This window comes from Urocitellus parryii, chromosome 4 (genome assembly GCF_045843805.1).
Source record: "Urocitellus parryii isolate mUroPar1 chromosome 4, mUroPar1.hap1, whole genome shotgun sequence".
NCBI classification, from domain to species: domain Eukaryota; kingdom Metazoa; phylum Chordata; class Mammalia; order Rodentia; family Sciuridae; genus Urocitellus; species Urocitellus parryii.
Genome location: NC_135534.1, coordinates 122,761,906 through 122,776,962, shown reverse-complemented (window position 1 = coordinate 122,776,962; position 15,057 = coordinate 122,761,906).

Sequence of the window (15,057 nt, the reverse complement as noted above, 5' to 3'; positions counted from 1 at the left end):
AGTTATTGGGAGATATAAATTGGATAAGGCCTTATCTAGGCATACCAACAGGAGAATTAGGACCTTTATTTGATATTCTAAAGGGTCCATCAGATCCAAATTCACCCCGCATGTTAACGCCTGAAGCTAGAAAGGCATTAAAAATCATTGAAACATATATGGAAAATATGCATTTGGATAGAATTGATATAAGTTTGCCTTTATTATTTATTGTACTACCGACAAAGAATATTCCTACAGGGGTATTTTGGCAAGAAGGTCCATTATTATGGATACATTTATCTTATTCTCCTAATACTATTCTTACTAGATATCCTGAGGCTGTAGGGCAATTAATACTCAAAGGAATAAAAGCAGCAAAAGGAGTGTTTGGGATTTCTCCCAATAAAATTATTACTCCATATACTATGGATCAAATTGATGAGTTAGCTAATGAGTTAAATACTTGGGCAATAATCATGTGTAAATCTAGTGTTGCATTTGATAATCACTTGCCATCTAATCCTTTGTTGTCTTTTTGGTCTAAGCATCCTGTAGTTTTTCCAAAAATGACAAGAAAAACCCCTATCATAAATGCTCCAAATATATTCACTGATGGGTCAAACAATGGTACAGCAGCAGTAGTTACTCCTGATCAAACTTTTACATTTTTAGTACCCAAACAATCAGCTCAAAAGGTAGAGCTCAATGCAGTATTGCAAGCTTTTATGATGTTCAAAGATTCTACATTTAATTTATTTTCTGATAGTCAGTATGTAGTTAATGCTATCATATCTCTTGAAGATGCTGGTAGGATTTCTCCTTCCTCTACTGTTTTCTCTTTGTTTTCTTCTATACAAAGTCTAATCTGGGATAGAAAGGATCCATTCTTTATAGGACATATCAGAGCACATACAGGATTGCCTGGAGCCCTTAGTTTGGGTAATGAACTAGCAGATAAATCTACACATGACATACATATTTTCTCCACAATAGAAGAAGCTATAAATTTTCATAAAAGGTTCCATGTCAATGCAAATACTTTACAAAAACGTTTTAAAATAACTAAAGAACAAGCCAGACATATAATAAAACAATGTCAAAATTGTGTGACATTTTTGCCACAAGTTAATCTTGGAGTCAATCCTAGAGGACTGATACCTAACCATATTTGGCAGATGGACGTCACACACTTGCCAGAATTTGGAAAATTAAAATATTTACATGTTACAGTTGATACTTCTTCTGGATTTTTGATGGGCTCCCTTCATCCCGGAGAAAAAACTAAAGATGTTATAGCTCATTGCTTACAAAATTTTGCCACTGTGGGTGTTCCTAAACAGTTAAAAACTGATAATGGCCCTGGTTACACTTCCAAGTCTTTTAAACAATTTTGCTCATCATTTGGCATTACTCATATAACAGGAATCCCATACAACCCACAGAGACAAGGCATAATTGAAAGAGCTCATCAAACTATAAAAATGTACTTATTAAAGCAAAGGGAGGGAATTAGTAAGGGGTATATATCCCCCAAAGATAAACTTAAAATAACCCTTTTTACTCTAAACTTTCTAAATTTGGATTCATCAGGACTTAGTGCTGCGGAAAGACATATGTATCCGAAAAATGTACATAAGCCTAAGGTACTTTGGAAAGATATTCTAACAGGACAATGGAAAGGTCCGGACCCAGTAATAGTCTGGAGTCGGGGCTCCGTCTGTGTTTTTCCACAGGAGGAACAGCAACCAATTTGGATTCCAGAGAGATTAACTAAAACAATTTCTACAGAAAAAGAAGATGATTTGACTCAAATTCATAACAGCTGATATCCAGAGTTCCAGCCTGGCTATTCTTACATCTTCGACAGTCATTTACCACGGTGCCTTTTTCAATATCTATTTTATTATTTGCATTTTTCCCACATCATAAAGTTTTATTTTATTTTATTTATTTTACCTTATTTTTTAAGCTCATACAAACCTAGGTTAATGTTTTTCTGATCAGTTTTATTTTTTGACTGTGTTTTATTTTTTTTAACTGTAAAGTTTTTAAACATTGCAATGGAGATTTCACCTAGCTATAGCTACAAGGCCTTTATTTACTATTGTCTTATATGTTCTATGTTATGTATGCACTGTTTTGTGTTGTATGTCTGTATGTGTGTATGTCCATATTTCATTTACAAGGAGCGCTCATGTATAAATAGATACTAGTATTCAAAAAAAAAAAATTAGTCACGTGACTTATATGGTTTAATTTACTTTAGGTAAACAGCTGTTATTAAATTTTGCTTTTAAAGGTGGTTAACAGATATGTTTGTTTACTTTCACCTTTCCTTTTCATTATATTTCATAATTCTGTTCAGGATAATGTCTCTTTAGCAACATGGCCATAATTCCCATCTCCATCCCAGTGCCGGTGAAGACTAAGACCAAACTACAACTTTTATGATAGCTATCACTATAAACTGTATAAACTGATACATCTATCAAAATAACTCAATAAGACTGCTCAATCAAGGACTTAATTTACTTTGGGAGGAAATGGACATATTGATAGACTCCTCCACTTTGAACTGCTCAATCAAGGACTTAATTTACTTTGGGAGGAAATGGACATATTGATAGACTCCTCCACTTTGAACTGCTTACACAACTTGCCTGGACTATGTATCACCTGTATGCATTGTGCTCTATTTGTTGATACAGCGAACTGGTAGTGCTATATCTTAGCCGATGTGTCACCAGTGTTTCCAAAGGAGCCGTCAATTGGCTTGGTGTCGTAGCAATTCTGCGTCTTTCTCCCTTCTGCTAGTGATGGTCTAATTTTGGGGGCCAACAGAGGTGAGGCAAGAACCTCACCCCCCCACTGGCGCCAAGGTTAAATTTGGGGGCCAACAGAGGTGAGGCAAGAACCTCACCCCCCCACTGGTGCATAGGCCTATTACACAGGTATGGCTATATACTGGACCGGTAGTCAGTGACGGGTATGATTCGGTTACAGTGGTATCAACCTAAGCCAGGAGACTGACGCAATAAGGTCAGTTTTCCCATGACGGGTAAGAACCATATGTGAATTGGACATACCTAACAGGCACGGTCCCTAGCCACATTTGCCTGTTGTTTATTTAAACAGTAGGGGGCACACTCAAGCAGGAACAAGCTTTATTTCCAAACCTCCTGCCAATGCCATGCATGCAGACTTCTCCTGGGACACACTACACCAACAGGAAATCCCTCCTCTAGAAATCCCTCCTACCGCACTTTCCCAAACAATGGGACTCTCACGGAGTCCCAGGAGAGCTCCAAAGTACCAGGTCTAGGCAGACAGCAGGGGTATAATCTCCAATTGAATGCAGATCTTAACATAATCATTATCATCTGAATGACTTGCTGGGGTCACCTTTCAACCAAAAATGCCATGCGTCATTCCTACTTGGCTATGGCTCTCAGTATCTCCCCCCCCCTCTGTTTAATTAAACAACAAGGAATGTGACTTAGGGACCGTGCCTGTTAGGTTGTCCAATACAACATATGTTCCTTACCCATCATTGAATGAGCTGACCTCTAGGCGTCAGCCTCCTGCCTTAGGTTGGTACCACTGCAATTGGATCATACCTGTCACTGCTACTGGTCCAGCATACATCCATACTTGTGGATAGGCCTATGCACCAGTGGAGGGGTTGAGGATCTTTGCCTCACCTCTGTTGGCACCCAAATTTGGCCTTGGTGCCAGTGGGGGGTGAGGTTCTTTGCCTCACCTCTGTTGGCCCCCATCAATAGCAGACTGGAGGACCATACAGAAATGCCACGACACCAAGCCAATTGATAGCTCCTTTGAAAAATTGTACCACCAGTGACACCATCAGCAAAGATACTCCAGCATTACCACAATTTGCTGTACCAACAGAGAGTTCACAATGTATACAAGTGATACATAGTTCAGGCAAGTTCTGCAAGCAGTTCAAAGCAGAGGAATCTATCAATATGTCCATTTCCTCCCAAAGTAAATTGACTCCTTGCTTGAGCATTACTTGTTGAGTTATTATTCATTGATGCATCAGTTTATACAGTTTACTGTGATAGCTATTGAAGAAGCTGTAGTTTGGTTTCATCTTTGTCTTCACTGGCACTGGGATGAAGATAGGAATTTTGGCAATTATGGCTAAAAAAATATGTAACATTCCAACTGGTACTATAAAAACAATTTTCTGAACAATTTACATTATCCTGTACAAAATTATTAAATATAATGAAAAGGAAAGGTGAAAGTAAACAAACAGATCTGTTAACCTCCTTATTTGTACACATATTAAAACAATCCTCAACAGATGTTTACCCAATTTAAATTAAACCATTAAAATCACGTAAATAAAAAAAAATTTGGATCCATTTTTTCATGAGCCATCCTCACATATGATATATGGACATACACACACACAGACATACAACAAAAACACAAGTGTGCACACAAATATACAACACATAAGACAATAGTAAAGGCCTTGTAGCTTTACACAGGTGAAATCTCCATTGCAATGTTTAAAAACTCCACAGTCAAAAAATAAAACTGATCAGAAAAATATTAACCTAGGTCTGTATGAGCTAAAAAAATAAAATAGAACTTTATGATGTGGAAAAAAATGCAATAATAAAATAGATATTGAAAAAAGCATCCTGGTTAATCACTGGTGCAGGTGTAAGAATAGCCAAGCTGGAGCTCTGGATATAAGCTGTAATGGATTTGAGTCAAATCATCTTCTTTTTGGTCTGTAGAAATCGCTTTGGTTAGTCTCTCTGGAATCCAAATCAGCTGCTGTTCTCCCTGTGGAAACACACAAACAGAACCCCAACTCCAGACAATCACTGGATCAGGACCTTTCCATTGTCCTGTTACAATATCCTTCCAAAGTAGCTTAGGCTTATGTACATTTTTTGGATACATATGCCTTTCTGCAGCACTAAGCCCTGATGAATCCAAATTTAAAAAGTTTAGAGTAAAAAGGGTTATTTTAAGTTTATCTTTGGGGGATATATACCCCTTTCCAATTCTCTCTTTTTGCTTTAATAAGTACATTTTAATAGTTTGTTGAGCTCTTTCAACTATGCCGTGTCCCTGCATATTGTATGGAATTCCTGTTATGTGAGTAAAGCCAAATGATGACCAAAATTGTTTAAAAGACGTAGAGGTATAACCAGGACCATTATCTGTTTTTAACTGTTTTGGAATGCCCTCAATGGCAAAATTGTGTAAGCAATGAGCAATAATATCTTTAGTTTTTTTCTCCAGCATGAAGGGAGCCCATCAAAAATTCAAAAGAAACATCAACTGTAACATGCACATATTTTAATTTTCCAAATTCTGGCAATTGTGTGACAACCATCTGCCAAAAATGGTTAGGTATCAGTCCTCTAGAATTGACTCCAAGTTTAATGTGTGGTAAAAAGTTCACACAATTTTGACATTGTTTTGTTATATGTCTGGCTTGTTTCTGAGTTATTTTAAAGTGCTTTTGTAAAGTATTAGCATTGACTTGGAACCTTTTATGAAAATATGTAGCTTCATATAGTGTAGAGAAAATATGTATGTCATGTGTAGTTTTATCTGCTAAATCATTGCCCAAACTAAGGGCTCCAGGCAATCCTATATGTGCCCTGATATGTCCTATAAAGAATGGATCTTTTCTGTCCCAGATTAGACTTTGTATATTGGAAAACAAAGAGAAAACAGTAGAAGAAAGGAAAATCCTACCAGCATCTTCACTTAATATTCTTTCAGTTTGTTTTTTACTAATTTCTAATCTACTATAAAGGTAACACAACCCAACAAGAAAACAGAAAACAAAACCAAAACAGAATGAAACAAAAACAGAACAAAAAATCGTTGTATCAATTTTCTCTTCCTGAGGGCAAAACAACTTCAAACCTTGAGCCAACCATTTTTTCCCAGTTTGCTGAGAAATTTCTAGGGATAGGCAGCTTGAAACAAAGACAAAATAAATCAAACCAGAACATATTGTTTTTTGAAATGGCCACCCATTCTCTCACCTTGCCTCAGGGGTGAGCAATTTCACTTACCTCTGAGCTTCAGGCGTTCCACGCATGGGCCGCCAAATGCCTCAGTCTGGATGGGCACAAAATCACGAGCCACTCAAGCAGGAACAAGCTTTATTTCCAAACCTCCCGCCAATGCCACGCATGCAGCCTTCTCCTGGGACACACTACACCAACAGGAAATCCCTCCTCCAGAAATCCCTCCTACCGCACTTTCCCAAACAATGGGACTCTCACGGAGTCCCAGGAGAGCTCCAAAGTAGCAGGCCTAGGCAGACAGCAGGGGTATAATCTCCAATTGAATGCAGATCTTAACATAATCATTATCATCTCAATGGCTTGCTGGGGTCACCTTTCAACCAAAAATGCCATGCGTCATTCCTACTTGGCTATGGCTCTCAGTAAGTGTTAGTGATATTGTTAGAGGTAGGCCTGGGGTTAGTATTTGAGTTAGGGTTATTTTTAGGGAAATGAATAGCATTAGAGCTGGGGTAAGGGCAAGGGTTTTGGATAGGATTAGGGTTAGAGTTAGGGTTATTGTTAGGGATATTACTAGGGTTAGGGTTTGTGATAGGTTTAGGGTGCAGGTTAGGTGTTGAGCTGGGGTAGTGCTAGGGTGAGGTTTAGTTTTAGGATTTTGTCTAGAGTTAGATTTATGGTTAAGGTTAGAGTTAGTGTTAGGGTTAGGGCTAAGGTTATATTTAGAGTTAGATTAATAGATAGGGTTAGATGTTGGGTTAGGGTTAAGGGTAGTTTTAGTTTTAGGGTTAGTGTTAGGGTTATGGTTAATATTATCATTAGAGGTAGGGTAATGCATAGGGTTAGATGTCAGGTTAGGGTTAGGGCTAGTTTTAGGTTTAGGGTTATTGTTAGAGTAAGGGTTAGGGTTTTATCTAGAGTTAAGGCTACGATGAGGGTTAGGAATAGGGTAGGTCTAGGATTAGGATTACAATTAGGAATAAAGCTAGAGTTATCATTAGGGTTAAGTTTCGGTTTAGGGTTATGGCTAATTTTATAGATAGTGTTAGTGCTAGTGTTAACATTATGACTAGGGCTAGGATTAGGTTTAGGGATAGGACTAGAGTTATGCTTAGGGTTCAGTTTGGGTTTTATCTAGGGTTAGGTCTAAGGTGAGGGTTAGGATTAACGTGAGAGTTAGGCTTAGCGTAAGGGATAAGTTTAGGTTAGGGATAGTGTTACGCTTTGGGCCAGATTTAGGCCTAGGAGTAGGGCTAGTTTTTATGTTAGGTTTAGAGCTAGTTTTAGTGCTATGGTAATGTAAGGGTTATGTTTACGGCTATGATTAGGTCTAGTGTTAGGTTTAGGTTTCAGTTAGGGTCCATTTTATAGCTAGGGTTTGTGTTAATGTCAGGGTCTGTGTTTGGAATAGGATTAGGGTTAGGGCTAGAGCCAGAATTAGGATTGGTTAGGTCTAGAGGTAAGGTTAGTGTTTGGCTTAGATTACGGTTTATCATTAAAGCTAGGGCTAGGTTTTTGTTTAGGTCTTCATTAAAGATATGGCTAGATTTCGGATTCGGATTAATCTAGGGCTAGTGTTAGGGTTAGGTTTAGATATAGGGTTATGGGTAGGGCTAGTGTTAGTGTTTGGTTTAGGTTCAGGGTCAAAATAAGGGTTAGGGTTAGGGTTAAGATTTGGGTTATGGTTATAATAAGAATGATGGCTAGGTTTAGGACCAGTAATAGGGTTAGGGTTTGGGTTAGACTAAGGATCAGTTTTAGGACTAGGGTTAGCATTAGTCTAGGTTTTGGCTAGAGTAAAGGATAAGGTTAGAGATAGGGTTAGAGCTAGGGTTTGAGTTAGGGTTAGGGCTAGTGTTAGGGTAGGTTTAGGGTGAAAGCTAGGTTTAAGTCTCAGATTTGGGCTAGGTTTTGGTTAGCATTAGGTTTAAGGTTACTTCTAATGTATTATCTAGGGTTATGATTAGAATTAGGGTTAGGACTAGGTCTAGTGTTAGAGTAAGGTTTAGGTATAGGGTAATGCTTAGAGGTACGGTTGGTGTTCATGTCAGAGACAGGTTCAGGAGTAGTTTTAGGGTTAAGCTTAGTACTCGAATTAGGGCTAGGCTTAGGGCTAGCTGTAAGGTTAGGGTTTGGTTGAGGTAAAAGTATATGGTTAGTTTTATGACTCAATTTTTATTTAAGATTAAGCCTATGGTTAGGGTGAATTTTAGGATTAGCATTAGCATTAGGGCTGTTATTAGGGTTAGGTTTAGTGGTAGATTTAGGGTTAGATTTAGAGTTAGGTTTAGATCTAGGGTTAGGGCAAGTGTAAGGTTAGAACTAGGGTTATTTTAGGCTTAGGGCTAGGAATAAGGTTACAATAAGTGATACGGTTAGAATTAGGGTTACGGCTAGGGCGAGAGTTATAGTTAGTCTTAAAGCTAGAGTTAGGGTTAGGTTTAGGATTAAGTCTAGGGTTAGTGTTAGGTTTAGTTCTAAGGTTAAGGTTAGGGTTAGGGTTAGTTGTAGGGTTTGGGTTTGGTTTAGGGTAAGCCATGGGGTAATAACTAGGTTTAGGGCTAGGGAAAGGGTTAGAATTAGGGTTAGGTTATGATTAAGGCTAGGTTTTGGTCTAGGATGAGAGCTAGTGTTCATATTAGGGTTAGGACTAGGATTAGGGCTAGGGCTCACATCAGGTCTAGGGTTACAGTTAGGGATAGGTTTTGGGTTATGTTTAAGGTTAGGTCTAGTGTAAGGGTTAGATTTAGGGCAATGTTCAAGTTTACAGCTATCTGTATTATTAGTGTCAATGTACAGCTTAAGGTTTGGTTTAAATTAAGGTTTAGGTTTAGGGCTCAAATCAGCATTAGGGTTAGAGTTAGGGTTAGGGTAATGAATAAGCTTAGGATTAGGGTTCAGGTTAGTTTTAAGATAATGGATAGGTTTAGGGATTGTGATAGGGTTAGGGTTAAGCCAAGTTTAGCATTAGGTTTAGGATTATGGTTAGGATAATGGATAGATTTAGAGCTATGGTTAGGGTAGGCTTATGATTAGGATTAGGGCTAGGGTTAGGTAGTGGATATAATTAGAGCTATGGTTAGGGCTATGGTTAAGGTTAGGATTAGGGCTAGTGTTAGAATAGGTTTTGGGATAGGGCTATTGTTATGTTAAGGGTAAAGGTTAGTCTTTGGACTAGGGTTAGGTCCAAAGTGAGGCTTTGTGTTAGGGTTAGGGTTACGTTTAGGGTTACCCTTAGGGCTATGATCAGGCCTAGGATTAGGGATAGGTTTTGTGTTAGATTAAGCGTAGGGTTAGGGCCATAGGTAATGTAAGAGCTAGGGTTATGATTAGGGCTAGTTTTAGGGTTAGGATTATGTCTAGGTCTAGTGTTAGGATTAGGTTTTGGTTTAGGGTGAACATTTGAGCTAGGATTATGTTAGGGTCAGGGCCAGTGTTCACGTTAGAGTTATTGTTGGAGTTAGTGCCAGAGTGCCAGAATAAGGACTAGGGCTAGGTCTAGGGGTAGGGTTAGTGTTTGGGTTACGTTAAGAATTATTGTTAGGGATAGGGCTATGTTGTTGTTCAGGTCTAGGGCTACAGGCTAAATTTAGGATTAGGTTTAGGACTAGGGCTAGTGTTAGGTTTAGGTTTAAGTATAGGATTAGTGTTCGGTTTGGGGTTAGGGTCAGGTTTAGACCGTGGTTAATGTTAGGGTCAGAATAAGTGTCAGGGTTAGGGTTTGGGTTTGTGATAGGGTTAGAGCTAGAACAAACTTTAGAGTTTGGACTAGTAATAGGGTTAGGATTTGGGTTAGGCTATGGATTGGGGTTAGGAATAGGGTTAACATTAGGTTTAGGGAGTAGCTTAAGGTAATGGATAGGGTAAGAGCCAGGATTAGAGCTAGGGTTTAGGTATGGGTTAGGGCTAGTTTTAGGGTTAGGGTAAAAAATAGGGTTATTGCTGAGATTAGGGCCAGGTTTGGAGTTAGGTTGGGGCTAGTGTTAGGCCTATAACTAATGTATGAACCAGGGTTAAGATTAGGGCTACTTTTTGGGTAAGTGTTATGGCTACGTCAAGTTTAGAGTTAGGGTTAGCATTAGCATGATGTTTAGAGCTAGGGTTAGTGTTAAGGTCAGGGCCAGTGTTTGGGTTATAGTTAGGTTTGGGTTAAACCCTGAATTATCACTAGAGTTAGGTCTAGGGGTAGGGGTAGTGTTTGTGTTAGGTTAAGGTTTATCATTAGGGATAGGGCTAGGTTTTTGTTTAGATCTAGGGCTAGAGATATGGCTAGATTTAGGATTTGGTTTAGGAATAGAGCTAGTGTTAGGGTTAGGTTTAGGAATAGGTTTATTTCTAGTGCTAGTTTTAGGGTTCAGTATTGTTGCTTATACTAAACCTAACCCAAGTCTAAAACTCACCCTAGGCCTAAAGATAAACATAATGCTACCCTATTACTAGCCGTAATTAAGCCCTATACCTAACCAGACACTAAGCTTACCCATAAGATGAACTCTCACTCTCACTCTAGCCCTATTCCTACTTCTAACCCTATACCTTACCATAACCCTAATCCTAGCCACAAACCAAGACCTAACAGTAGTCCTATCCTTAGCCCTAGACCTAATCCTAAAGCTAAATCTAACTTTAACCTTAAATATAAATCTAAACCGAACACTAACTCTAAACTTAATGCTAAGCCAAAAACTAGTCCTAACCATAGCCCTAGCCCTAAAAAAACCGAGCCATAGCCCTAACCCTGACACTTATTCTGACCCTAACATTAACCATAGGACTAAACCTGACCCTAACCCAAAACCGAACACTAATCCTATACTTAAACCTAAACCTAACACTAGCCCTAGACCTAAACCTAATCCTAAATTTAGCCTGTGGCCCTAGACCTGAACAACACCATAGCCCTAGCCCTAACAATAATTCTTAACCTAACCCAAACACTAACCCTACCCCTAGACCTAGCCCTAGTCCTTATTCTGGCACTCTGGCACTAACTCCAACAATAGTACTAGGTGTACAGTTAGGGTTTGGTTTAGGTTAAGGCTTAGGGATATAGGTTGGTTTTGTAATAGGGCTGGGGCTACGGTTACAGCTAGATTATGGATTAGCATCAGGGTTAGGGCTAGTGTTAGGTTGAGGTTTAGGCTTAGAGTTAGTGTTACATTTAGAGTTAGGGTTAGATCTAGGGTTAGGGCTAGGGCTAGGGCTAGGTTTATGGTGAGGGTTAGGGTTATGGTAATGAATATGATTAGAACTAGAGAAATGGCTAGGGTGAGAATTAGAGTTAGTCTTATTAGTAGTCTTAGGGTTAGGGTTAGGTTTAGGGCTATATAATGACTACGATTAGGGCTAGGATAGGGCTAAATTCGGGCTAGTATTAGGGCTAGGGATAATGATAGGATTAGGACTAAATCAGGGCTAGAATTAGGGCTAGAGTTAGGGTTAGGTTTAGGGTTAAATTAGGCCTAGGATTAGGGCTAGGGTTAGTGATAGGGTTAGGGCTAAATTAGGGCTAGGATTAGGGCTAGAGTTAGGGTTAGGTTTAGGGCTAAATTAGGGAAATGGATTAGGGCTAGGGTTAGTGTTAGGGTTAGTGCTTAATTAGGGCTAGTACTAAGGCTAGGGTTAGTGTTGGGGATAGACCAAGGGGTTGGGCTAGAGTTAGGGTTAGCATTGGTGTTAAAGTTAAGTTTAGATGAATAGGTGTGGTTGTAGCTATCTTTAGGGCTAGGGCGTGGATTAAAATTAGGATTGGCCTAGAGTTGTGCTTCAGTTTGGGATTAAGGCTAGGTTTAGGCCTTAGTTAAGGGCTAGGGTTTCTGTTAGGATTATGGCAAGGACCAGGTCTAGGGCTAATATCAGGTCTAGGGTTAATGATAAGGATAGTTTTAGGGTTAGGTTATGGTTAGGTCTAGTGTAAGAGTTAGGTATAGGTTAAAGGTCAGCTTTAGGGCTAGGGCTATTATTAGCATCAGGGTCAGGGTCAGGATTAGCATTTTGTTTAGTTAAAGGTTTAGGGTTAGTGCTCAAATTAGCAATAAGTTTAGAATTAAGGCTAGCATAACGGATAGAGTTTAGCTTAGGTTTCAGTTAAGGTTTAGGGTAATGGATGGGTTAGGTTTAGTGATCAGGTTAGGTTTAGTATTAGGGTTAGAGTTATTTTTAATGTAATGGATAGGTTCATAGCTAGGGTTAGGGCTAGGTTATGGTTTGGATTAAGTCTATGATTAGGGCTCGGTTTAGGGATAGGTCTAGGGTGTGATTTGGTGTAAGTTTTAGGGTTAGGGTAAGTGTTAGGTTTAGGGCTATGGTTATGGTTAGGTTAGGGTAGAGGTTAGTGTTTGAGCTAGGGTTAGAGCTAGGGAGAGTGTTAGCTCAAATTACTCAAATTACTAACATACGGGATGAAAAAGGCAATATCAAAACAGACACTACAGAAATACAGAAGATAATTAGAAATTATTTTGAAACCCTATATTCCCATAAAATAGAAGATAATGAAGATATTGATAAATTTCTTAAGTCATATGACTTGCCCAAATTGAGTCAGGAAGATACACACAATTTAAACAGACCAATAACAAAGAAGGAAATAGAAGAAGCCATCAAAAGACTTCCAACCAAGAAAAGCCCGGGACCAGATGGGTATACAGTGGAGTTTTACAAAACATTTAAAGTAGAGTTAATACCAATACTTTTCAAGTTATTTCAGGAAATAGAAAAAGAAGGAGCTCTTCCAAATTCATTCTATGAGGCCAACATCACCTTGATCCCGAAACCAGACTAAGACACTTCAAAGAAAGAAAACTACAGACCAATATCTCTAATGAACCTAGATGCAAAAATCCTCAATAAAATTCTGGTGAATCGGATACAAAAACATATCAAAAAAATTGTACACCATGATCAAGTAGGATTCATCCCTGGAATGCAAGGCTGGTTCAATATATGGAAATTAATAAACGTTATTCACCACATCAATAGACTTAAAGATAAGAACCATATGATCATCTCAATAGACGCAGAAAAAGCCTTCAACAAACTACAGCATCACTTTATATTCAAAACACTAGAAAAACTAGGGATAACCGGAACTTATCTCAACATTGTAAAAGCTATCTATGCTAAGCCTCAGGCTAGCATCATTCTAAATAGAGAAAAACTGAAGGCATTCCCTCTAAAATCTGGAACAAGACAGGGATGCCCTCTCTCACCACTTCTATTCAATATAGTTCTCAAAATACTAGCCAGAGCAATTAGACAGACAAAAGAAATTAAAGGCATTAAGATAGAAAAAGAAGAATTTAAGTCATCACTATTTGCAGATGATATGATCTTATACCTAGAAGACCCACAAGGGTCTAGAAAGAAACCACTAGAGCTAATAAATAAATTCAGCAAAGTGGCAGGATATAAAATTAACACGTATAAATCAAAAGCATTTCTGTATATCAGTGACAAATCTTCTGAAATGGAAATGAGGAAAACCACCCCATTCACAATATCCTCAAAAAAAAAATAAAATACTTGGGAATCAACCTAACAAAAGAGGTGAAAGATTTATACAATGAAAACTACAGAAACCTAATGAGAGAAATAGAAGAAGATCTGAGAAGATGGAAAAATATACCCTGTTCATGGATATCAAAATGGCGATATTACCAAAAGTTCTCTATAGGTTCAATGCAATGCCAATCAAAATCCCAACGGCATTTCTTGTAGAAATAGATAAAGCAATCATGAAATTCATATGGAAAAATAAAAGACCCAGAATAGCAAAAGCAATTCTAAGCAGGAAGTGTGAATCGGGAGGTATAGCGATACAAGATTTCAAACTGTACTACAGAACAATAATAACAAAAACAGCATGGTACTGGTACCATAGCAGGTGGGTGGACCAATGGTACAGAATAGAGGACACAGAGACCAATCCATAGGTTTGTTTATAGGTCTAGGTTTACTTTTATGATTATATGTAGGTTTAGTTTTAGGGATAGAGTTTTACTTAGGGTTAGAGTTAGGGTTAGGGTAATGGATATGGTTAGAGCTAAAGTTCAGGCAAGGTTTAATGTTAGGACTAGGGTTAGGGTTAGGGTTAGGGTTTAGGATAGAGCTAGGTTTATGTTTAGTGTAAAGGTTAGGCTTTGAGCTAGGGTTAGGTCTAAGGCAAGGCTTAGTTTAGGGCTAGGTTGAGGGCTAGGGTTAGGCTGAGTGTTATGCTTAGAGCTAAGTTTAGGCCTAGGATTAGGGCGAGATTAGTGTTAGATTTTGTGTTAGGTTTAGGACAATGCATAATGAAAGAACTAGGGTTATGTTTAGGGCTAGTTTTAGGGTTAGGGTTATGGCTAGATCTAGTTTTAGGTCTAGGTTTTCGGTTAGTGTCAGGTTTAAAGCTCGGTTCAGTGTTAGAATCAGGGTCACTTTTGGAGATCAGGTTAGGTTTAGGGTTAGATCCAGAATTAGGACTAGGTTTAGGTCTAGGGGTAGGGTAAGTTTAGGTTAAGGGTTATTGTTAGGGCTAGTGCTAGGTTTTTGTTTAGGTCTAGAGCTAGAGGTATAGCTATATTTATTATTAGCTTTGGGTCTAGGTCTAGTGTTAGGCTTAGGTATATGTAAAGGGTTACCAGTAGGGTTAGTGTTAGAATTTCATTTAGGGTTTAGGTCAGGTTTAGACCTAGGGTTACTGTTAGTGTCAGATGAGGTTCAGGGTTAGGTTTAGAGGTAGAATGAGGGCTAGGGTTAAGATTAGTAATATGGTTAGGGTTTAATTTAGGCTAAGGATTAGGATTAGATCTAGGGTTAGCATTTGGGTTAGGGTTTGGCTTAGTGTAAGGAATAGGGTTAGAGTTAGTCTTAGGACTAGTGTTAGAGTTAGGGTTAGGGATACTATTAGGGTAAAGCTAGGGTTAGGGCTCGGATTAGCGGTAGAATTTGTGTTAGTGTTAGGGCTACGGTTAGGACAATGACTAATTTACGAACTAGGGTTATGATTAAGGCTAGTTTAGGGTTAGGTTAAGGCTAGATATATTGTTACAGTTAATTGAAA